This window comes from Schistocerca nitens, chromosome 4, assembly GCF_023898315.1.
Source record: "Schistocerca nitens isolate TAMUIC-IGC-003100 chromosome 4, iqSchNite1.1, whole genome shotgun sequence".
NCBI classification, from domain to species: domain Eukaryota; kingdom Metazoa; phylum Arthropoda; class Insecta; order Orthoptera; family Acrididae; genus Schistocerca; species Schistocerca nitens.
Genome location: NC_064617.1, coordinates 983,776,833 through 983,804,187, shown reverse-complemented (window position 1 = coordinate 983,804,187; position 27,355 = coordinate 983,776,833).

Genomic DNA, 27,355 nt, shown 5'->3' with positions numbered 1-27,355 from the left:
TACGTTTCGGGAGAAAGTTTTCACACGAAATGAAAGGTTGAAAATTTTGTCCTCATTTAATATAACCTGAAAATTAGGTGAACAAGTATCACTGCAAACCCCGTGGTATTCTTAACAGAGTACCTCACAATCCCTTTCACTCACGGTAGCAAGTTTATGGTGTTGCATTTCCCGAAAACGTAATAGCTACAAAATTGCTGATTGCTTTTGATTGAGAATGCTCGCCAAATATTAAGTCTGTCGGTACCAAATGCAGTCACAACTTTTAGCCACAGACCTGCTCAATACGCCACGCGGAATATGTCTTTTCTCGTCACAAAATTCACTTAAAAATTCCGAAATTTCTACACACACAAATCGGAATAATTATGCCGTCACTTTCCAACACTTTTGATGTATGAAACACTGCTAGATGCGGCAACTTATCATTTCCATCGGAACTACTACTACACACGTCCGAACGTTTTCATGGCTCGGCTCCGACTCCTGCTGTAAAATACTCTGTCTTCTCTACCAGCAGAGAAAGGCGCGCGAAGAATATTGCTTTACCATTGGTCAATTTACTCAACAGCCAATAGCAAAACAACATTCTCCCGCGTCAATCCGCGCTTTTCACCAATAACCAATCGCAAAATATTAAACCTAACGACTGCACTTTTTACCGACGTAATTATCTAATATGCTGAAGTTTTGCTTATGCATAAAGTTATTTACTATTGTTATTTATACCTGAATGAACTTTCCCTTTACCATAAACTTACTTTACAAGTCTATTCTACAAAAATCCCCTTTGTCCATATCCATACTTCTTCGAAATGTTCCCACACTAAATCCTATTACATAACTCGTTAAACAATTATCTTCATATTAACCTTAAACCACATTCACGCATCATTCATACTGCTAAAACACATTTATAACATTTTACATACAAGAAAGACATAATAACACTTTATGAAAATACTAGAACAGTTTATGAAAAACATTCTATTACTTTAGTGCACCTTTGTGGGCACAATCTAAACTAAAATCACAGTCCCCTATCCAATACTGTCCGCTATCGGCTGATACATAAACTACGTGCGCGTCCAGTCTCGCATCACCATCTGTCACTATCCAGCTCTGAGACACATCTGCCACTTAACCGCCTCCAAGGCAGGATCGTTATACGGCGCTACCCACCTCCAAGACAGGATCGGTATGCGGCGCTACGCCTGAGTACGCTTGTGCGAGTCAGCTGCGCACGCGTGCTGGAACCGGGCCAGCAATAGACTCCTGGAGATGCACCTGTTCCGAGAACAGACACCCCCGCCCGGTAGCTGCTCAGGCGACGTGGGAACAGGTGCCCAGAGCTGGACTTACCGCCCTCGCAAGGAAGGCCAGCTATTCCTGCCGCCTTGGTTGTTCGCTGCTCCAGTTCGCTGTAGAGGTATGACAGACCCTCACAGTGTGTGCCATCGACTACCTACAACATCTGTCACCGATAAATGAGAGCCGTCACCCCAGTCTGTTTCCACAGACTGAATACACACTGGTGTCTAAAACTTAGGGACGGAAGCGACTTTCGTGTGATGTGTCACTGTGAAGTAACATAGCTCAATGAAACTTGAACAACACATATAAATAACTGTTACAGTATACACTAGACTCTTGCTAAAGCGGCCATTCCTCGCACATACGGGTGCCGGATAAGCGGAAGTGCCGGATTGTTGAGAGTGTCTAAAATTTCGTATAAACACATAGCTATTGTACTTTAGCAAATCAAAAGATACATTCATTTTTACAGGAAACTTAGTCCCTGAGTGTGTACATGCGATTAGTATCACTCGACATTCACCATGATGATTGTCACCATGTTGGTACGCGACGGTAGTATGCTTTTATCACACAACGGCTTTACAAGCATTTCACAGGTTCTGCCATGTTCCTGATTGTTGCATAATGTACTCCAGGAAGACGTCTCCAGCTTCACCACCAGTAATTCCAGATTTCCTCATGTAATCTCCTCCTATGTCGTCTTCTTCGTCAGTTTCATCGTAACTTTCCCGTGAGCCTATGATTACCTCTTCTCTGCTGAAGTCTGGTCATAAATAGTTGCTCGTTCAGCACTGTTGACAACAACAATGGTTTTCTGCGAAGAACCTCAGTTCAGTTTATATCTAATTTCGAGTTTCTGCTTGAGGTGAAGCATAACTTGTTTCGCTTTAGAAACAATGATAATGATCCGTAAGGAAAGCCACAATTTCAAAGTGTACAGGAATGTTGAACATTGTAATTAACTAACAACATTTGTGCAGACGAAATTTCATTATTTTAAGCGTCATTTCAGGTTGAACGACTAGAAGCTGGAAGTGTGCCGGATTACTGAGGGGCCGGACTACTGAGGACCGTATTATTACAGAATAATGTTCATAAATTATCTGTATATAGTAATTACTGGCACTCATTGCCCAGTTACAAACCATCAGAAGTCATCATTCAAAACAGAAGCTAATGAATGGCATAGTATTGACATAATTCACTTAATTATTGTAATCATTGGCATCATAGGTCATCTTATTATAGTAATCAGTGGCATTCATTGGCCAGCTACAAAGCATTTTTTTGTATTATTCAGAAGTCATTACTCAAAATGAGTTAATTATTGGCATACCATTTATACATAATTAATCTAATTATAGTAATCAGTGGCATCATAGGTCATCTTATTACAATAATCAATGGCATTCATTGGCCACTTACAAAGCATTTTTTTTGTTTGTATTTTTCAGAAGTCATTATTCAAAATGAGTTAATTATTGGCATAGCATTTATACATAATTAATCTAATTATAGTAATCATTGGCATCATAGGTCATCTTATTACAATAAACAGTGGCATTCATTGGCCAGTTACAAAGCATTTTTTTTTGTATGTATTATCCAGAAGTCATTATTGAAGTGACATACTATTCAGAGCTGATAAGTATTACTCAGAACTCTCTTAAACTAAGGTTTATAATTTATATAAAAAACAGCTACCAGCCACATGTATGGTTTAAAAAGGTTTATTATCTTCAGACCATGACCGGTTTCGGATTTTCCTTTACAAATCCATCTTCAGATGGCAGATTACACGCATTCTTAGTTGGACCTAGTTTTATTTGTGTTATTCGTTTGCTGCACTGGGACAGAAAAGAAATATTTTGTTGTCATATCGGTAATGGTATTTTTACGAAAGATTTACTTCTTTTACAAGATCTAATTGCTCATGAGATGGTTTTTATAAACATTAGTAAACTTGCAGGTTAGTGTACTTACGAGCTGTGTAGTTCTGCCTGACGAAATATTCGTGCGTTTATGTTTTCGAACGCAAGCTTCATACACTTTTCAATATGCACTATGTGAGTGCTATTCCAGTCAATGGGCGTCACTTTTAACCTCATCATTTTAATTACACACGCAGCACACACGAATAACGTTTACAAAACGTGGCCCAGCTTCACATTACAAACAAGAAACAACGTTTGCAAAGAGCTTAAACTAGTAGCATCATTTGGGACTGGTAATTCCTTTGTTTGTTTTTGAGTTATTGCTGCAAATGAAGATGTGTAACGTCATTCGTCATGAGTCAGCTGTAGCAAGGTTATGAAACAAGTAGAGTATATGTGATCACATTCATAAACGACATAGGTTTAATAAACAAGTATTTATACCACATTAATTTCATGAATAACTTCTCCTGCAAAACATACAAAATGGATTATGAAACTGAAAGAAGAAACGCATATTATGCTGAAAAGTAGTGAACTTCGAATTAACATGTAGTGAAATGTGTATAAAAATATATATGTTCTCTAGCTGTCCTTTCCAAAACCTTCAGTCATCATACCATGCGATATAAGACCTACTGTCAAAACGAACTGCAACAAATACTTAAATAACTACATAGCATCTCTTAACTAACAGTAAATATATAAACTTCATCATTATTTTCATCTGCAAAGAAAAACTTCATTATCCATATCACCATAACTCCATTATTATCATCACCTGTAAAGAAAAACTTCATTATCCATAGTAGCATATTCTTCATCATTATTCATCACCATTCATTATCATCTGCAAAAAAAAAATCACTTCATTATTCATTATACAACTATTCCTTATTTCTAGCATATTTCATCACTAAAACTAAGATGTGTAGTTCTGTCTGACAGCCTGCATCAATCGCCTCGTATTCTGAAAGAAAAAATTAGTTAAGACTGCTATCATACGATGTGTATAGTACATTCTTGTTAATGCTTGTTAATTCTGATCCATTTACTCTTCGTCACGAAGTATTGCATCTTCTTTCGATCATTCCGAAGGTGAAATTCCCATTTCTGTTTAATTTATTTCGGTTACACGTTATTTCTTTCTGAAAATGATGAACAAAGATTAATGTCTTGCATTTAATTCATATACCCATTAGATAAAAACTGGTTTATAGTAACGTAATTGAGCATACAGCATAGCATGACAGAAAACGTAATATGTCAAAAACATCGACATTGTTCAGAAGCAAAAATGTACACAGTGTATCACAATGTAGCAGCAAAAAAAAAAAGTAGTCACGATGTTGAGATATCATAAGGCAAAATGTTAAAGTCAACTGGTGTTTGTTACATCTTAAATATTTCATAGTGCATACAAACAAAACAGGAAAACAATCATACATACATAAAAAAATGGAAATATGCACGGTCTGAGGTGTAACGACAAGAAGAGCGACCTGCTAACCTTACCTTGCTGGGCACATGCCAAGAAAAAATTGCGATAATCATCAGTAGGTGTTCATGTGAATATAATTGCATAAGCGGTCATAAAAAATTAGGAAATGGCATTACAGTGTGATAAATCATAAAGTATCTTCATTCAATAAAAGGTTTGACTTTCGACACGTGATGGTTCCCTTTGGTTTTTCTGGTTCTCAAAGTTTCGACGTGTACAACATTGGGGTGAGGAATGCTGCGAATCCGATATGGACCTGCGTATAGAAGCTCGAATTTACTGCATCTACTCTTTCCTTTGTTGGATAAATAGTGTGTACGTACTAATATCTTCTGTCCAATGTGAAAGTCACGGCGTGTACAAACCTGTTTTTGCTGTCTTCTCCGGCGCTCTGCGGCACGTTTGATGTTGTTCAGCGCAATTTCAATTATTTCATGGTGTCGTAGTCGACGAGATGTAGGAAATGTTACTAATTCTTTAATTTTGTTAGGTGGTTCAACATTTTTCAGTATAACAGACGGAGATACCATAGTAGATTCATTTGGTATGGAATTAATTACATCTTGGAATGAGAGTATGTGTGTGTTCCAATCAACATGTTTTTTATGGCAGTAAATTCTACACAGTTTACCAATTTCTTTCATTAATCGTTCACAAGGGTTTGAAGAAGCATGGTACCTGGATATATAGACCGGAGAAATGTTTCTAGCTCGTAACATACGTGTCCATATAGCAGATCGAAACTGTGGTCCATTGTCGGAAATTACTTTCAACACATGCCCTACATGAAATAGAAAATGTTTTACAAATACTTTTGAAACAGTTTTGGCAGTAGCTTTGCGTAACGGAGTGAAGGTAACAAATTTTGAAGTGAGTTCAACAGCGACAAAGATGTAGCAAAAACCTCTATTAGTTCAGGGAATTGGACGAAAAATGTCTACAGCGGCCATGTGTCTTAATTTAACAGGTACAATGGGATGTAATGGAGGAATATGTGAAGTCGTATCTGATTTAGCTTTCTGGCAGATTTTACATGTCGCTAAAACTCGTCGAATACGTTTCTCCATGTTGGTAAAATAACAGTTCTGTCTCGGTATAAGAAAACTTTTTCTAGCTCCGTAATGTGCGTAACTTAAATGAGTATACCAGATTAATTTGTTAACAAGTTCGTCAGGAATGCATAATAACCAATTATTGCTGTCAGGATGAGAGCGGCGAAACAGAATGTCATTGCGTACAGTGTAATGGTTTCTAATGGTAACATTATTCCTATCTTGCCAAATGTGTTTAATTTCTTTCCACACGTTGTCTTTACTCTGCTCTTGTGCTATGTCTTGTAATGACGACGAAATGAAGTTTTCAAATGCAACTTGTTGAATGTACATGACGCTGAAATTTGCTTTGCAGAAGTTGGTTGCGATGTCTTGCTGATTGTTGTTAAGAGAACGGGACAGTGCATCTGCTACAATATTTTGTGTACCAGGAATGTGAACAATTGTAAAATTAAATTCCTGCAAATAAAGTTTCCATCTACTTAATCTGTCGTGTGTAAATTTAGCCGAAAGTAAAAATTGTATCGCTCTGTGGTCTGTGTAAACGGTCGTACGTCTTCCATAAAGAAAATGCCTAAATCTGGTAAAAGCCCATACAACACATAATGTTTCAAGTTCTGTAACAGAATAATTTCGTTCCGTAGGTGACAGAATGCGACTCGCAAAGGCGATGTTTTTAATTACTGTAGAACCATCTTCTTCAATTTCCTGAAAAATATGCACGCCTAAAGCGGTGTTAGAACTGTCGGTGGCAACGGAAAAATTTCTGGTAAGATCTGGGTGCGATAAAAGTGGTGCATTCGACAAGGCTTGTTTCAGGTTCACAAATTCAGAATGTGCTTGCCTATCCCAAGACCAAATAGTGTTTTTACCTGTCAATTGACATAATCTAGGCGTGTCTAAAGCAGAGTAATGAATAAATTTACGAAAAAAGTTAATTAAACCCAAAAAGCTACGTAGTTGCTTCTTCGTCGTAGGAACAGTAATGTCACGTAAAGCTTGAAGTTTTTTCGGGTCAGGCGTAATGCCCTCTGCTGAAATTACATGTCCAAGAAATTTTATAGAAGTTTTACCAAAGTGCGATTTACTGAGATTAACTGTGAGTCCTTGTGCACGAAAAGGTTGTAACAGTTGTTCAAGAATCAAATTGTGTTCAGACCAGTTAGCTTCTGCAATAAGAATGTCGTCTACGTACGTTGTGATTCTGTCTTTAAGTTCTGTCGGAAGCATTGTATTCAAACCGCGAATAAAAGCTGCTGAAGAAATAGTTAAACCGAACGGTAATTTACAAAATTGATAACAGTCACCAAAACAGAGAAATGCTGTGTACTTTCTACAGTTCGGATGGAGCTGAATTTGCCAAAATCCCGATTTCAAATCTAATGTGGAATAAATAGCAGTACCATGAAATTTCTGTAGAAGTTCTTCTAGTGTCTGTGGGCGATCTGTTTCATTAATAATGATGTCATTGATGTGACGCGAATCAAGTACGAGGCGCAGTGAACCATCCTTTTTCTTAACAATATGGAGCGGGTTTATGTACGGACTAACTGCCGGTTCAATAATTCCTTGGTGAAGCATAGCTTGCAATTCTTTCTTAACTTGTTCTCCGTGAATATATGGAATAGTATAATGCTTGGCTTTAAATGTGTCGTGCTGTTTAACTTGAAATTCATACATATAACCGAACATAGTACCAGGAACGTTGTCAAAAACTGGAGCTTGCTGTAAAAGAATTTTGTGTAGTTGCGTGCGTTCGTCGTCTGTATTTGCACTGCTCTGTTTAACTTTATCAGAAATCATCTGCATAATGTCATAGTCAGCTTCGTCTGGAGTATTATAGTTAAGTACGTACGTATCCGTGAACAATGTGGAATTACAGTCTATGCTACGTGATACGGAAATGACCTCAGTACAATTAATTGTTTGTTCTTCCGCAGATAAAGAGTGCTGAAATTCTAAAGCCAGTTGTACATTTTCATCCTTTAACATTAAATAGGAATTTTGAAAGTCAATAATTGCGTCGTGTTGCACCAGAAAATTCGTACCTAGAATAACGTCTGTTGTCAGTAAGGGAACAATCCAAAAATTTGAGTGAAATGTATGACCTGCAATACAAAATGATAAATATGTCTGTAATGTAACATCTACTCCTTTACTAGATACTACTCCTTTCACTTTCGTTTTGCCAAATGGTAATGTAGGATAGGTATTCTCTTTGTTACACTCGTTGAAAGTTTCTTCATTTATAACTGACATAGGTGATCCAGAATCAATTACTGCTGAAAATTTCGATGATCCAATTTTAACTTCGATGACAGGGTGTGAAATGGTTTTATGAACAACTGGTCTTTCCTGCAAAAGAGTGTCTCGTATGTCGTCAAAAGTAATAACATTTTCGTGAACAAGATTCTGTGTATCTGAAGTATTGCTTACGTTGCTGGAAGATGCAACCTGTACTGTATCTAGTCAAATTCTATCTGACGTGTTATTATTTTCAGGACGATTCTGTGGCATTTCGACTATTTGAACCGTTCTGTTATTTCTTCCAGACGTATTACGTTCTGGATGATACCTACTGTCTGGTTCATTCATGATAATGTGTTGTTGCTGATGTTCTTGCTGCTGATAAGATCGACTGTTATTAAATGTACGCTGAAAATTGTGCTCATTATTTTTACGTCTGTCATGATAGTCATTTCTATACGGCGCATTGCGATAGGAATTGAAGTAGTGTGTTTTCTGTACGTAGTTATTTCCTTGTTGCTGTGCGTTACTATTTGTTGGGGCTGATGCTATACGCGTACGCAGCGAAACATTAAAGCATGGTTGACCTTGTACATTACATTGTTGGTTAGGTATGCTAACCGGTTGGTTTTGTTGCTGTTGTTGGGAAAAACGTCTATTGTTACCAAAATGTGGTTCCTGTTGCTGGTAATTTTGACGATACTGATAATTAAAATTTTGTCTGTTATTAAAGTTCTGGTGGTTGTCGTTCCTAAAACGTCTATTAGCTTTGCTATTGAAATTGCGTGGCTGATCGTAATTGCTATATGTTTGTTGACCTTGGTTATTATATGAAAAATTTTTGTTTATAAAGGAATAATCCGATTGCTGCACTTCCAAAAGCTGTAACAGATCTCTGAATGCCGAAGTATTTTCTTTCTGCTGACCTGTTAAAAGTGACACTCTTAATGATCGTGGTAATTTAGAAATACATAATTGAATGAGTGCAGATTCACTATATGGTTCACTTAAGTACTGGTTTTGTTGGACCATGTGTTCAAAAAATTGCGTGACAGTGGAAAAATTTGAGTTCTCATAATTCGGTATACTAATTAGTTGATCCTTAATTCCGCGCTGTGTCGTCTTCGACCAATACGCTGACAGAAAAGCATTCTGAAATTCTTCTACCGAGTAGCATTGTCTCGTGATCGGTCTCATACGAGTTGCCGGTTCGCCTTCCAAAAAACTGCAAATAAATTCAAGTTTGTGTGTTACGGGCCAAGTCGGTGGAAAAGCAAAGCTAAATTGTTGTATCCAATCCAAGGGGTGAATCTGTGTTCTGTCATTTTTAAATACTCACGGATAGAAAATGCTTGTAATCAAAATTATCGTCTCTGTACGTCTGAACAGGCTCTGGATTGTATGAGAATCTATTTGTCTGTGACTGTTGGGATCTAAGTCACGTACTCTCTGTAAATTACCTAAATTATATTGGCTGTGTGAGCGTGGCAAATGTTTGGAATGTGCCGTATGCTGTGACGTGTTATTGACTGAGACTTTTTCATCTCTGTCACTTCTTGCTGTAAAGTTGACAATTTTCTACGTAATGTATTATTAGACGAATCTATCTCACTGATTGTCTGCTGTAGATTTTGGAATTCAGGTGTTTGATTAAACGAAATCGGTGAAGTATCGTCTGATTTGCTGTCATTATTACTTTCAATAACGTCAATACGACTGGCCAATTCATCATATTTTTCAGTCAGTATTTTTACCTGATCATCGTTTTTAGTGTCACAAGCATTAATCTGTTTTTGTATTTTACGTGTGGTTTCGCTCCATTTTTTAACGTCAGCTTTGATGACATCGGGATCCTGAATTAGTTCTAATTGTTCAAGTCTGTCGGTCTCTGTCTGAAAGTCTACTGTGTGTGTGTCTGTTTTTGTTTTAAGATCGGAAATTTCATCACGCAATTCGGTGTTCAACTGTTTGATAGTGTTAATTTCGTCTGACACTGTAGCAATATTGTTGTCTACGTATGTTTTTGCTTTCGTAAACAATTTACGTTGATCTTCAAGTCTCTGTGCGGTAATTGTTTCGATGACTTTTTTCTGTTCCTGTATAAATTTACGGAAACGCGTTTCACTGTTTTGTAGGTGGTGATTAAAACGTTCGTCAATTTGACTGTTCTGTTGGTCAAATTTCGCGTCTAGTTTTGCATCCAGTGTACGCGGAAGTTCTGCTGACATTAATTTAAACTCGTCGCGTAACTGTGTTGCGTTTTCAGAGCATTGTTTACCGACTGCACTAATTTCGCCTCTAAGTGATTCTGTTGTAGCTGTTTGCATATCCCTTAATTCTTGAGAAACAGATGTAATTTCTTCACTACTTTTCCTAGCACAAGCCTCAATTTCCTCACGTAACTGTTCTTTAGTATCATGACATTGCGCGGGAACGGCTGTAATCTGTTCACTAAGCTGTCTGGAATTTTTGTCTAGTTTTTCATTAATTTCATTAATTTGTTGTTTGAGATTTTCATTATTTTCATTAAGTTCTTGTTTGAGATTTTCACTAAGTTGTTTGTGATTGTTATCTTGTCTTTCATTCGACTGTTTGGAATTGCTGTCTATTTTTTCATTAAGTTGTTTAAAAAATGCCATAACTTGAGCCAACCCAATATTACCTACTCTATTCTCTGTGCTGTTTGATGGCGTACCTGCAATTGTCACGTTTTGTGTGACCATTTGGTCATTCTGTAGTTTCTGAAACGGTTTGCCAATCGGATGTGCACTATCGGTCACTACACCGGAATTAAATAAATCTGTCGTACTCTGATTACACTGTTCATTTTCATTATAAAAATTTATCTGTTTGTCACGTAAATCCTGCAAACCGGGTGTGTCAAGCTGGGCAGCGCTCATTGCAACAGAACGTCCCGCGTCATCAATTGCCGTTAAATTAACACAGGACACAATTGAATTCGTCTGTTCATCACTAGGATCAAAGTCAACATTAGTGGTCGGTACACACTGATTGTCTGTAATTGAAGGATTGTCATCATTACACTGCGTGTCGCAAGTAATATCGGTCAAGTTATTTAAGTCGGCTGTTTCATTATACATCGCGATGTACTGTTACCAGTTTTTCGCGGCATTTTTACACAAATCAAAATTGTTCACAAATGAAACAAAGACAATGTAAAAGCCAACAAACACTATTACAACAAAGAGCAACAAATTGCCGATGATCTGTGGAAGAAAGAGTGACAAATTAGAAAATGCGTTGCGCCAAATGCTAATTACATTTAAGTAAATAAGAGCAGATATATGACTACTTCTCAGAAGATTCACAAAGAAATACGATCCTTGTGCGGATGTCCCCAAGTGTAACCTCCCCGCAGAAATTGATAAATGGAAATTGACCCAAGTGTAACCTCCTCACACAAAAAATGTTAAATAATAATGAAAAAAGGAGCCAAGCGTAACCTCCGCACAAAAAATTGAAAAAAATGATAATTGACCATGAACCCACAATAATATTAATTAAATAATGAACCATGAACTAAATGTAACCTCTCAACAGAAATAATAATATCTGGTAAATTTTATAAGGGCAGCAGCGCTGACCTTCGGCCTTGTATTCTGAATAAAAAAAAAAAAATTCTTACCTCAATAAAAACTGCATCTATATCTGCTCTTAATTATACATTCTTCGACACAGCTTCGTGCAGTGCTCGCGTATATATTTTTTTGTTATTCTTGGAAGCAATGATAATGCATTGGAAATTGAAATGAATGCTTTTCTTTAAAAGAGTTACTTTATATTATAAAAATTATTATTGGGGCATTTGTTTTGAACAAAATTAATTACAATTAAAATACATTACTAAATATGCGCAAGGCTGCTTCTTTACCTTCTACAACAATACTCATCCTCCAGAGTCGTGACCAGAGTCGCGAGCAGAGCACACAGCCGACGCATGCCGACTCCCGCAGACTACAACCGTCCACTCGCTACTACAGCCGACCGACAACTACTGTATCCGACTGACTACTACTGTCGACTCGCGCAGACTAGTACTGTCGACTCGCGCAGACTAGCGCAGACTCGCGACAAGCAACAACTAACAATAAAATACTCTCTGGTCAGAGATTCTGTCATGCTTCGCCCATCGCCGGGGAAGCATACTCCTTACAAGGTAAACGGGATCAAACTGGAGGAAACGTTTCCTGAGAGGATAACGCCAAAAAGGATCATGTGGACAATGGGCCGAAATCCATAGTGTCTATGCTAAAGTTATTTTATTAATCAATCGTGCCTGTACAGTACAGTGCCGTGCACCACATACTGTGCTGATACCTCCGTTAGGTTAGGATTTCGAAGTGGCTGTTCAAAAATGGTTCAAATGGCTCTGAGCACTGTGGGACTTAACATCTGAGGTCACCAGTCCCCTGGACTTAGAACTAATTAAAACTAACTAACCTAAGGACATCAGACACATCCATGCCCGAGGCAGGATTCGAACCTGCGACAGTAACAGCCGCGTGGTTCCGGACTGAAGCACCGAGAACCGCTCGACCACAGCGGCCGGCGAAGTGGCTGTCACGTGCCTCTAAGCAAGTGCGATCTCGACGCAGCAGCGACTGAAAACACATTCAGATGTGCTGTTCTGAAAATCGAATGGCGTTACGGGCAGCATTAGAGCATTGCTCCAGTGTCTATACGTCAGGGGTAGGCTCCTCATATATACATTTCTTTCAGTTGACTGCATAGGAATGAAGTCCATCATCCAGGAGGCTCACGCGACCGATCCGCGTGCCAGGGTACATGTTGTCAGGGTGCCTACGAGCGGAACTGTGGAAGTGAACAGGTGGAACATGATGTAGTATCCACTTCACCCTTTGCATTATCAAAGGGGTGTTCTCCAGCGCGGAACGCACGGTCACCCAAGGAAGTGTTGTAAGTAGGCTGTTTAGGTTTTTTTATTGGTAACGCCACCTCTGTATGAAAATCACTGGCTGTGCTGTGTGCAGTCTGTGGCTGCTTTGCATTGTTGTAATACTCGCCATTGTAGTGCTAGGCAGCTGGCTGTGAACAGCGCGTAGCGTTGCGCAGTTGGAGGTGAGCCGCCAGCAGTGGTGGATGAGGGGAGAGAGATGGCGGAGTTTTGTAATTTGTCATGAACTGATATATATATATATATATATATATATGATATCAAGGTAAATACATTGTTTGTTCTCTATTAATATCTTTCATTTGCTAACTATCCCTATCAGTAGTTAGTGCCTTCCATAGTTTGAATCTTTTATTTAGCTGGCAGTTGTGGCGCTCGCTGTATTGCAGTAGCTTGAGTAGCGAAGATTTTTGTGAGGTAAGTGATTTGTGAAAGGTATAGTTTAATGTTAGTCAGGGCCATTCTTTTGTAGGGAATTCTGAAAGTCAGATTGCGTTGCGCTAACAAAATATTGTGTGTCAGTTTAAGCACAGTCTTGTATCAAATTTTTCTAAAGGGGACGTTTCAGTGTAGATCTCGTGCGTGGCGTTATGGAAATATGATTGGCCGCACTAGGCGGTACCCAATAATCCCGCCCAAATACGGAAAGGTACTCTTTATAAAATAATTATGTTATTTCATGTCCATAAGCCTTCCCTCCACACACCCCCCCCCCTCCCCCATGAAACATAGACCTTGCCGTTGGTGGGGAGGCTTGCGTGCCTCAGCGAAACAGATGGCCGTACCGTAGCTGCAACCACAATGGAGGGGTATCTGTTGAGAGGCCAGACAAACATGTGGTTCCTAAAGAGGGGCAGCAGCCTTTTCAGTAGTTTCAGGGGCAACAGTCTGGATTATTGACTGATCTGGCCTTCTAACACTAACCAAAACGGCCTTGCTGTGCTGGTACTGCGAACGGCTGAAAGCAAGGGAAAACTACAGCCGTAATTTTTCCCGAGGGCATGCAGCTTTACTGTATGGCTAAATGATGATGTCGTCCTCTTGGGTAAAATATTCCGGAGGTAAAATAGTCCCCCATTCGGATCTCCGGGCGGGGACTACTCAAGAGGACGTCGTTATCATGAGAAAGAAAACTGGCGTTCTACGGATCGGAGAGTGGAATGTCAGACCCCTTAATCGGGCAGGAAGGTTAGAAAATTTAAAAAGGGAAACGGATAAGTTAAAGTTAGATATAGTGGGAATTAGTGAAGATCGGTGGCAGGAGGAACAAGACTTTTGGTCACATGACTACAGGGTTATAAATACAAAATCAAATAGGGGTAATGCAGGAGTAGGTTTAATAATGAATAAAAAAATAGGAGTGCGGGTAAGCTACTACAAACAGCATAGTGAACGCATTATTGTGGCCAAGATAGATACGAAGCCCACGCCTACTACAGTAGTACAAATTTATACGCCAACTAGCTCTGCAGATGACGAAGAAATTGATGAAATGTATGATGAGGTAAAAGAAATTATTCAGGTAGTGAAGGGAGACGAAAATTTGATAGTCATGGGTGACTGGAATTCGAGTGTAGGAAAAGGGAGAAAAGGAAACGTAGTAGGTGAATATGGATTGGGGCTAAGAAATGAAAGAGGAAGCCGCCTGGTAGAATTTTGCACAGAGTATAACTTAATCATAACTAACACTTGGTTCAAGAATCATAAAAGAAAGTTGTATACATGGAAGAAGCCTGGAGATACTAAAAGGTATGAGATAGATTATACAATGGTAACACAGAGATTCAGGAACCAGGTTTTAAATTGTAAGACATTTCCAGAGGCAGATGTGGACTCTAACCACAATCTATTGGCTATGAACTGTAGAGTAAAACTGAATCAACTGCAAAAAGGTGGGAATTTAAGGATATGGGACCTGGATAAAATGACTAAACCAGAGGTTATACAGAGTTTCAGGGAAAGCATAAGGGAACAACTGTCACGAATGGGGGAAAGAAATACAGTAGAAGAAGAATGGGTAGCTCTGAGGGATGAAGTAGTGAAGGCAGCAGAGGGTCAAGTAGGTAAAAAGACAAGGGGGTAGTAGAATTCCTTGGGTAACAGAAGAAATATTGAATTTAATTGATGAAAGGAGAAAACATAAAAATGCAGTAAAAAAGCAGGCAAAAAAAGAATACAGACGTCTCAAAAATAAGATCTACAGGAAGTGCAAAATGGCTAAGCTGGGATGGCTAAATGACAAATCTAAGGCTGTAGAGGCTTATCTAAAAATGGTTCAAATGGCTCTGAGCACTATGGGACTCAACTGCTGTGGTCATAAGTCCCCTAGAACTTAGAACTACTTAAACCTAACTAACCTAAGGACATCACACACATCCATGCCCGAGGCAGGATTCGAACCTGCGACCGTAGCAGTCGCACGGTTCCGGACTGCGCGCCTAGAACCGCGAGACCACCGCGGCCGGCGGCTTATCTCACTAGGGGTAAGATAGATACTGCCTACAGGATAATTAAAGAGACCTTTGGAGAAAAGACAACCACTTGTATGAATATCAAGAGCTCAGATGGAAACCCAGTTCTAAGCAAAGAAGGGAAAGCAGAAAGGACGAGGGAGTATATAGAAGGTCTATACAAGGGCGATGCACTTGAGGACAATATTATGGAAATGAAAGAGGAGGTAGATGAAGATGAAATGGGAGACACGATACTGCGGGGAGAGTTTGACAGAGCACTGAAAGACCTTAGTCGAAACAAGGCCCCGGGAGTGGACAACATTCCATTAGAACTACTGACGGCCTTGGCAGAGCCAGTACTGACAAAACTGTACTATCTGGTGAGCAAGATGTATGAGACAGGCGAAATACCCACAGACTTCAAGAAGAATATAATAATTCCAATACCAAAGAAAGCAGGTGTTGACAGATGTGAAAATTACCGAACTATCAGTTTAATAAGTCACAGCTGCAAAATACTAACGCGAATTCTTTACAGACGAATGGAAAAACTGGTCGAAGCCGACCTCGGGGAAGATCAGTTTGGATTCCGTAAAAATATTGGAACACGTGAGGAAATACTGACTCTACGACTTATCTTAGAAGAAAGATTAAGGAAAGGCAGACCTACGTTTCTAGCATTTGTAGACTTAGAGAAAGCTTTTGACAAGGTTGACTGGCATACTCTCTTTCAAATTCTAAAGGTGGGAGGGGTAAAATACAGAGAGCGAAAGGCTACTTACAATTTGTACAGAAACCAGATGGCAGTTATAAGAGTCGAGGGGCATGAAAGGGAAGCAGTGGTTGCGAAGGGAGTGAGACAGGGTTGTAGCCTCTCCCCAAGGTTGTTCGATATTGAGCAAGCAGTAAAGGAAACAAAAGAAAAATTCAGAGTAGGTATTAAAATCCCCGGAGAAGAAATAAAAACTTGAAGGTTCGCCGATGACATTGTAATTCTGTCAGAGACAGCAAAGGACTTGGAAGAGCAGTTGAACGGAATGGGCAGTGTCTTGAAAGGAGGGTATAAGATGAACATCAACAAAAGGAAAACGAGGATAATGGGATGTTGTCGAATTAACTCGGGTGATGCTGGGGGAATTAGATTATGAAATGAGACGCTTAAAGTAGTAAATGAGTTTTGTTTTTTGGTGAGCAAAATAACTGATGATGGTCAGAGTAGAGAGGATATAAAATGTAGACTGGCAATGGCAAGGAAAACGTTTCTGAAGAAGAGAAATTTGTTAACATCGAGTACAGATTTAAGTGTCAGGAAGTCTTTTCTGAAAGTATTTGTATGGAGCGTAGCCATGTATGGAATTGAAACGTGGACGATAAGTAGTTTAGACAAGAAGAGAATAGAAGCTTTCGAAATGTGGAGCTACAGAAGAATGCTGAAGATTAGATGGGTAGATCACATAACTTATCAGGAGGTATTGAATAGAATTGGGGAGCAGAGGAGTTTGTGGCACAACTTGACTAGAAGAAGGGACCGGTTGGTAGGTCATGTTCTGAGGCATCATGGTATCACAAATTTAGCATTGGAGGGCAGCGTGGAGGGTAAAAATCGTAGAGGGAGACCAAGAGATGAATACACCAAGCAGATTAAGAAGGATGTAGGTTGCAGTTAAGTACTGGGAGATGAAGAAGGTTGCACAGGATAGAGTAGCATGGAGAGCTGCATCAAACCAGTCTCAGGACTGAAGACAACAACAACAACAACAAAAACAACAAGCCTTGCCTTTGCAAATGTAATTTTGTTAAATTATATTTTACTATTACACATTTCTTATTTAAAGAAAACATCTCTGAGGAAAGTGAAAACTTTGTCATCATGTGCTGCTGCGCTGTTGGTTCCGGTTGCAGAGAATTACGAGGAATCGGATGCTGAGTATGATGAAGAGGACACAAATGTCGGTGACGACGAAGATGAAGAAGGAAACGAAGATCAAGATCAAGAAGCACAAGAGGAAGAAGATTAAGAAGACTTATGAAACATTCAATATTTGTTATTAACATATATTTTCTGTAACAGAGACAGTAGCAGTAGCAGGTTTAAAATAAAGTTTACCATAAAAATTATAAATGTTCACCGAAAACAATTTTTTGTCTACTTCATTAATTTTTTCCAGTTTCCTTTCGTCATATTGTATCTGAATATAAATTGGATTTGAAAATAAAAATCGTTATTAGAAGGATCAGAAGCCGCATTATAACCATTTTTGGCCATAATGGAGAAGATTTTGCAATTTTGGCCCTGTTTTCAAGATTCTGGCCCTCTGTGTGCCACCGTCGTGGGTGACATTGCTCCGCTCTTTAGTGTGGAACTGAAACACAAGCAGAGACAGAACATTTCCACTTGCCTGGTGTGTCGTTTCAATCACTGAAACCTGTAACGTCAAAGATCTTTTATATTAAATTTGAAGAGGATATACTTCCCTTGGACTCCATTTCTGGGCATATGTCCAAATCACTTTTTCAGTTCCTTATCCTTTCAGGGACCGTTTCCTGCAGTCTGTCATCATTTACGAAACTCACCTGTACAGGATGTTCCAAAACTTCGGATTAACATGAACACCGACTATAACCGCTCCCAAAATGAAGCTTTAACATGCGAGACCCTCAGCTGAAAATGAAAATATCAGGTGATACGAGTTCCTGAACGAGCTTGGCTGCGTGTGAGGCACCTTCTTCCAAACTGCCTCCTTTCCACAACAAGCAGCTGCTTGCCGTTTCAACGTTGGTCGGAAGTTACAAACACGTATTTAGTATGTGATGCGGTAGCGTGTAGTGTGTGTGAATGTGAACGAAAGTGTACAGAAAATATCTGTAACGGGTGTCATTACCAACCGCCACAGAGCCACAGAGAGCTGGCCAAGTTTGTCGAAAGATAATTGATCGCGCAGTACAGTTCGAGAAGCTGAGGTTGAAATATGCAAGAGAATATTAAACGAATGTTGTCAAATGAGCAGCCGTCACTTTACCCGCAAAATGAACACTTGGTAGGATATACTGAGGAAGGCGATGGAGGAACAGCAAATACTGCCCCGTCATGAAATCTTTAAATGTGGGTGAATTCCTAAGGGACCAAACTGCTGAGGTCATCGGTCCCTAAACTTACACACTACCTAAGTTAACTTAAACTAAGTTATTCTAAGGACAACACAAGAACCCATGCCCGTGGGAGGACTCGAACCTCCGGTGGGAGGGCCCGCCCCATCCGTGACATGGCGCCTCAAACCGCGCGGCCACTCCGCGCGGTGCCCCGTCATAAAGCATATGTGCAAGCAATGGGAACACAGCGCTCAGCTCTTCTAACGGGTAACGCTGCCATGCGTTTATTGGCAACTGCTGTCGTCACTCTGAATAATTGCCATGAGCTTAAGTTGCTGCCGTGAGGTATAGGTTATTTACGCCAATTTAAATATCATTCCGAACCATTCGTCCCTCATCTTAAAACAGTGAGTTTTAAATCCTCATTCATCTGTACAATCACGTAAGAACGTGTCTTCCGCGGCCGTTGCCGGCGTTGTTAAAAGTTACTGTGCGTTTCTACCGTGTTGTTCTTAGAAGAATCTTCAACAAAAACTGATTTTTCTGCCATAACTAAAGAGCGCTACCTGTCGCATCGGAAAGATCCTCTGTCTTAAAGGTGTAAACCCCTCTTTTTTCAAGCAGCCCTAAAGTAAAATGCATGTTCAGTTCGACGAAAGACAAAACAGAACTGCTAAAAGCTACAGAATTGAAGCCAACGTCTTACTAATTGCACGCGAGTGCTTGAAAAATGGCGTGCCTGATGTACTGGTGAGTGTAATCACCAGATGCCACTTCAGACCTATTTCTAAATCCCGTGTGACGATGCCCATTCTTTTCCAGGAGACCGAACTATTTTGTAGAAGTCATTATCCCTGCTTCTTTACATCATAGAACTCTATCCAGTTGTACGGCCTAAATTTTGATATTTTCACTCGGCTTTTATTCCAAAATAAACGTAAATTTTTAGAAAGAGATTCTTTTCACCGCAGATCTGAAACCACTCTCCTGGAAAGAAATGCTCCGAAGGAAAAATTCGACCCCCATTGCAACTGTTGCTTGAAGGAAATTTATTTTCCATTGAAGTTGCTGCTTTAGAGGATTAAATCAATTAAATTAGGGTAGCAAAAGAATAGCCAATGATTTCAAAGAAAGAGCTACATGTTGCCTCTACTGTACGTTGTGTTCGTCGGTAGCCTGCCATCCATACATTATTTATATGTAATCTACTGAAACGTCCCCTTAGAAAAATTATACATGACTGTGCTTAAACTGACACATAATATTTTTTTGCGCAACGGAATCTGACTTTCAATAATCACTTACCTCACAAAAATCTTCGTTACTCAAACTGCTGCAATACAGCGGGCGCCACTACTGCCAGCTAAATAAAAGATTCAAACTACGGAAGGCACTAACTACTGATAGGCATAGTTAGCAAATGAAAGATTTTAATAGAGAACTAACAATGTATTTACCTTAATAATGTTCAAAAGTCATAATATATATAGCAGTTCACGACATCCATTCTTACAAATGTTCTGTTTCTGATGGACACACGTCCAGATCATCCGCTCTCAAAATTCCGCCATCTCTCTCCCCACATCCACCAGTACTGGCGGCTCACCTCCAACTGCGCAACGCTACGCTCTGTTAACAGCCAACAGCCCAACACTACAATGGCAGACAACAATGCAAACTAGCCACTGACTGCACACAGCACAGCCTGTGATTTTCATACAGAACGCTACGTGGCGTTACCAATAAGAAAACCTAAACAGCCTACTTACATAGCCACTATGGTCCCCACAAAAAATTTTACAAATTGTTTTGGGCATTGGCCAATATAGATATCAAAAAAATTTTTCGTAATTATAGTAACAAAGAAATCAAATGTACACACTTATTGATAGAATGTTGGTCAAAAGCTAAAATTTTCTCACAATCCATAAAGACAGTCCTGATCATTCATCAGTCCTGATCATTTATGACAGTAAAATTGCAGTTTTTTTTCTCAAAGTCTGAGCAGTAAAAGAAAATGCACACGGAAGTAGTGGATTTGCATGCGGTCTTGAAGAAGTAGTGTTGTCCTTCCAACGGAAAGACAGTGCTGACTCTCGACATGCAGACAGGTAATGGGCCACAACAGCGCAAACCCACCGCAGAGTCAGTCGAAGTTTTGAAGAATATTGGTAGGTAAGTCATCACAGAGTAGACCCACTGTAGTCCTGGTAGAGATTATTGTATTGGTGGGCCATCAAAGAAGCAGCCCCACTATAGTCTTTGTAGAGATGGTCAGCAGTTTCCACTTAATAGTGTTCAAAGTCATAATATATATAGCAGTTCATGACATCCATTCTTACAAATGTACTGTTTCTGATGGACACACGTCCAGATCATCCGCTCTCAATATTCCGCCATTTCTCTCCCCACATCCACCACTGATGGCGGCTCACCTCCAACTGCACAACACTACGCGCTGTTAACAGCCAACTGCCCAACACTACAATAGCGCCTATTGCAACAATGCCACAGACTGCACACAGCACAGCCAGTGATTTTCATACAGAGCGCTACGTGGCGTTACCAATAAGAAAACCTAAACAGCCTACTTACACTACACATGTATCTGCAAGCCACTGTGGGATGGTTCTAGTCATTTCTTTCTTGTTCCACTACCAAACAGAGAGTGGGAAAAACGACTGTGTAGATGTCTGCGTACAAGCCTTAATCTCTCTAATCTTATCTGCACGATCCTCTCGCGAAATGTACGTTGGTGGCAGTTGGATCGTTCTGCAGTCAGCCTCAAATTGCCAATTGCCATTTCTCCTAATTTTCTTAGTAGTGTTCCAAGGAAAGCACGTCGCCTTTCTTCCGGTGCATCTCATTTGAGTTCCCGAAGCATCTCCGTAAAGCTTACATGTTGTTAGAACCTACCGGTAACAAATCTAGCAGCCCGCCTCTGAATTGTTTCGCTGTCTTCCTTTAATTAGACCTGGTGTGAATCCCAGACACTGGAATACAACTCAACAACGGGCCACACTAGTGTTCTATACACGGTCCCCTTCACAGACGAACGAAATTTTCCTAAAATTCTCCCAATAAACTTAAGTTGTTTATTCGCCATTCCTACTACAACCCTTACAGGTTCATTCCGTTTCAAATTGCTTTACAACGTTAAAACTGGGTATTTAATCGAATTGACTGTGTCAAGCAGCACAATACCGACGGTGTACTCGAATGTTATGGGTCTGTTTTCCTATTCATTTTTCTACATTTAGAGCTAGCTGCCATTCATAACACCAACTTGAAATTTTATCTAAGTCATCTTGTCTCTTCTACAGTCACTCAACGACGACATATTCTCATACACCACAGCATCATCAGCAAACAGATGCGGACTGCCGCTTACGTTGTCTTTGATGTGCAGTCGTCTCACACAATGCACTGAGTTCTGTCCCTGAAGAAGCTCTCCAGCGACTCACGTTCCCGGGAACGTGTTCCGTATTCTTGTACCTTCGTTAACAGTCTGCAGTGTCGCAACGTGTCAAATGCTTCTTGGATGTGGAGGGCAAGAGGCGGATTCCGTATTCCTCGATTTCTGGGAATATGGAATCTGCCTTTTGCCCTTCATCTACGATTCGCAGGATCTTACGCGAGAAAAAGGAAAGCTGAGTTTCGCACGAACGATGTTTTCTAAAACCATGTCGATTTGTGAGCAGGAGCTTTTCCCTCTCAAGAAAATTTTTTTTAAATGCTAACTGAGAATATGTTGAAGGCTACTTCTACAATCGAGCGAGGTGGCGCAGTGGTCAGCACACTGGACTCGGATTCGGGAGGACAACGGTTCAATCCCGCGTCCGGCCATCCTGATTTAGGTTTTCCGTGATTTCCCCAAAATCGCTCCAGGCAAATGCCAGGGTGGCTTCTTTGAAAGGGCACGGCCGACTTCCTTCCCCGTTCTTCCCAACCCAACCCAAGCTACTTCTGCAAACCGATGTTAAAGATACTGGTCTGTAATTTTGTTGCTTACGTTCTTTTACCCCTCTTATACATAGGAATCACCTGCGCATTTTTCCATTCACATGGGAATTTGTGCTGGGTGGGAGATTCGCGATAAATTCAAGCTAAGTAAGAGGGCAATGCTGTAGCGCATTCTTTGTGAAACTGAACTGGGATTCCAGCAGGGTCTGGCGACTTATTTGTTTTCAACTCTTTCAACTGTTGCTCTACATCAGGGATCATTATTATTATGTCGTCCATAACGGAGTCTGTGCGATGGTCAAACGACGGAATCTACATCTACATCTACATCTACATCCATACTCCGCAAGCCACCTGGCGGTGTGTGGCGGAGGGTACTTTGAGTACCTCTATCGGTTCTCCCTTCTATTCCAGTCTCGTATTGTTCGTGGAAAGAAAGATTGTGGGTATGCCTCTGTGTGGGCACTAATCTCTCTGATTTTATCCTCATGGTCTCTTTGCGAGATATACGTAGGAGGGAGCAATATACTGCTTGACTCCTCGGCGAAGGTATGTTCTCGAAACTTCAACAAAAGCCCGTATCGAGCTACTGAGCGTCTCTCCTGCAAAGTCTTCCACTGGAGTTCATCTATCATCTCCGTAACGCTTTCGCGATTACTAAATGATCCTGTAACGAAGCGCGCTGCTCTCCGTTGGATCTTCTCTATCTCTTCTATCAGCCCTATCTGGTACGGATCCCACACTGGTGAGCAGTATTCAAGCAGTGGGCGAACAAGTGTACTGTAATCTACTTCCTTTGTTTTTGGATTGCATTTCCTTAGGAGTCTTCCAACGAATCTCAGTCTGGCATCTGCTTTACCGACGATCAACTTTATATGATCATTCAATTTTAAATCACTCCTAATGCGTACTCCCAGATAATTTATGGAATAAACTGCTTCCAGTTGCTTACCTGATATATTATAGCTAAATGATAAGGGATCTGCTAAATGATAAATGATCCATTGCGTTTCCACCAAATTTCATTACCATGTTGCGCGAGGGCTACACTGAATTTGTGCGTTAGTCAGATTACAAGCTCGGCCCCTAAGAATAGTTTAAAGTCGAACTATTGTACATGGAATATATGCTCAGTAAGGCAGGGAGCCCTAGTACCAAGTAATAACGAATGTTAAAAGTGTTGTGACTTGGCAAGACAGCCAAGCCACTATGAGGTAGCCGAAAGGCACGCGTTTCAGCTCACGCAGGCTGGCGTGAGGTCTGGAACAGGTCAGGGATAATGAGGTAGCCGAAAGGCACGCGTTTAAGCTCACGCAGGCTGGCGTGAGGTCTGGAACAGTTAAAGGAGTTGAGTCTAGTAAAAAAAGTACGTAGCTTCTGGAATACTTAACTTTAATCCATAATTGGTGAACATCGCTCGTGACGGTACATGTTTTACAGCATCAATAGTGACCGATAATGGCGCCTTGCTAGGTCGTAGCAAATGACGTAGCTGAAGGCTACGCTAACTATCGTCTCGGCAAATGAGAGCGTAATTTGTTAGTGAACCATCGCTAGCAAAGTCGGCTGTACAACTGGGGCGAGTGCTAGGAAGTCTCTCTAGACCTGCCGTGTCGTGGCGCTCGGTCTGCAATCACTGACAGTGGCGACACACGGGTCCGACGTATACTAACGGACCGCGGCCGATTTAAAGGCTACCACCTAGCAAGTGTGGTGTCTGGCGGTGACACCACAAAAAGAAAGAGCGGTATGCTTCCAAGAGAAGGGGAGGGGGCAGACAGCGGTACGGAAAGTGCTTTCCACGTCTCACCGTAAGGAATCTTGGTGAGTGTAGATGCACATTTAGATGCAAAGCATGTGATTTTGTGAATGAAAGAACCACACTACCCCACAAACCGTCCTGAGTGTTTCAAGGAATTACATGGCATTATGTGTCACATTTGAGGCCAGGAAGAAGAAAATTTGAAGTCTGTTGTATTCTAAATTGATAAATTAACATCAGTGTCAATGGAGAGATCAAAGAACTTTTCACTTCAGGTTTATGAGAAACAGGGTTTCCTCGTTACTTGTTAAAGTGAGCATACAGGAAACGCCTAAAGGGAAAAGGACTGTAGGTGCCGGTATTGCAGTATTGTAAACAAATATGAGCGAACAGGCAACAGGTAGAAGAGAGTGTAACGGAGTGAGAACTCGACTTTCTTGGGCCCTGTCGAATGGAGGAGGGGACAGGGGGAAGGGACGGGGGCAGTGGTGTTAGCACAGAAATGGAAGTGCCGGCTTCCGGGAACACAAACACACACACACACACATGCACACAGAGACACACACGTAAAAGAGTGTGCGCACACCTTGTTGTCGGCTGGTTTCTGAGTCGATGTTCCTTTCCCTTCTGGCGGGCTTGTGGACCACTCCCCGACACTTTCTCCCGGTAACTATTCCTCTCTATTTCCTCTCCTAACGAAGGAACCGCAGGCTCGGAATTTTCTCGCCAATGCTCCACCTTTTGAGGAGCGATTTCTCTGCCTTATTTTCGTGTTACCCTTCACGTACACAGAAGTGTCGAAGCGTCACGGGATAGCGACACGCACGTGCACAGACGGCGGTAGTACCTCGCACACGAGGTATAAAAGGCACGTGCGTTGGTGGAGCTGTCATTTTTACTCAGGTGATTCATGTGAAAAGCATGCTGGTTGAAACTAGACGTATAGGACATCCAGTTTCAAAAATCTGTAGTGAATTCAATATTCTAGGATCGACAGTGTCACGAATGTGCCGAGAATACCGCATTTCAGGCTTTACCTCCCACCACGGACAAGGCAGCAACCGACGGACTGCACTTAACGACCGAGAACAGCGGCGTTGGCGTAGCGGCGTCAGTGATAATAGACGAGCAACAATGTGTGAAATAATGGTATAAATGAACTATGGCAGCAAACGACGGAGGGAAGTGCCTTTGCTAACAGCACGACATCGCCTGCAGAGCCTATACTGAGCTCAGGGCCTTATCATTTGGAACCCTCGTCGACTGGAAAACCGTGGGCTGCCCAAATGAGGAACGATTTCAGTTGGTAAGAGCTGATCGCAGGGTTCGTGTGCGGGGAAGACACCACGAAGTCGTCACCAAGGCACTGTGCAATCTGGTGATGGCTCCATAGTGGTGTGGGCTTTGTTTACATGGAATAGACTGGGTTCTCTGCCACGCGCCGTAAGGTAGCTTGCGGAGTGTCTATGTAGATGTAGATATTATGTTGTAGGAGTTTCTTCTATGTGTAGTCCAAGTTTCATCGAGCTGTTCGTAACAACTACATGTTCCAGCATACGTAAGCTCTCTTTTATCGCCGTACTTTCCGTTATCAAATCTACACGCAAATAAGGTTCTTTTCATTTGAATATTATTAATGCTTTTAGGCGTTCATACTTTGAATACATCTGATTAAATTTTCAACACTGGTGCATTTTTACATGGTCTTTGTCATTATAGCGAATAATGCCTCATGACAGTACAGCGCCCTCTGCTGAAATTAGGATCACTTGATCATATCGGATTATACGTTCTGAGTATGTTGTACTAAGTTACTTTCCATTCATTCAGATTCATTGAGAAGGATCAATGAGGGCCATTATCCGAGAAAATAGATTTGGTATGTATGCGTTTACCCTATAACGGAACAAACATGTGACCAAAAATATGACGACACGGGTCTAATTAAGTACAACACAAGCTATTCGTCACAAATGGGCTACAATCGGCTCTGTAAATAATTAAGTAAAATCGCTACCTCCATGTCTACAGCTCATGCACATCCTTCCAGCGTATTTGCATACACACAATATATATATATATATATATATATATATATATATATATATATATATATATATATATATATATATATATAGTTCATAAATATTTAGATAAAGAGAAAAATGTTTTTGAGTCTAATTACTTAATGGATCTGTGATTTTTCAGTCAAATTACTATTCATTTATAGTCTGATGGAATCAAAATTCTTTTTGGCAGAGTGCCACTTGCACATCATTAAATGTGCATCTACACTTATAACTATTTTATTCACAAAATAAAACATACAAATCTTATTTACTAAGTGCAAGAAAATAAATCATTCAATAATTAAATCCTAATGTTTCTTTCTCCAATAAGACATTTACATTATAAACTTTTTCAAATCTGCATGAGGAGCACAATCGTTTAACTGTAAGGTATCCGTGTTGGACAGAACGTAACACTCTTCATGAGGAATATTTATTATTTTTTGTGGCCAAGAATATAGTAGGTGCCATTTTTTATTCTGCTTCCTTAATTATCATACCTTAGGGTGCAACCTACGTAATAATAGGTCGCCTGTTTACAAACATTGCTCCTTATCAACTTTTCTATCAAACTGTACCTTGCAAATCGAGCTCGTTCTGTCAGGTTAGCAAGAGCTTGCTCTATCTTGGTTTTTTGTATTACATTCTCCCTCGGGATGCAAGGTAGATGGTTAATCCATTCATTTGACTCTGATGCCTGCAGCATTAGTTTATTAGGTGGAAAGGCAGTAGAAATGTGGGGTAAATTATTGCATTTGGTTTCAAACGAGCAACATATTCTACCCATCTACTATGTTTCTCAGAAGCATATGTTCTAATCAAATAATTAAATTCTCTGAACGATCTTTCCACCAGATTACTGTTCGAAGAGCGTGATATCAGGATATGCTTAATGTCGTGTAATTGCATGAAATCTTTCCACTTCCTACTGGTGAAGTATGAAGCGTTAACAGATACGATGGCAGAAGGTTTAGCAGTAAACGTCAAATGATCAGAAGCAGTTTTCCTGCTTATAAATGTATAGGCTATAA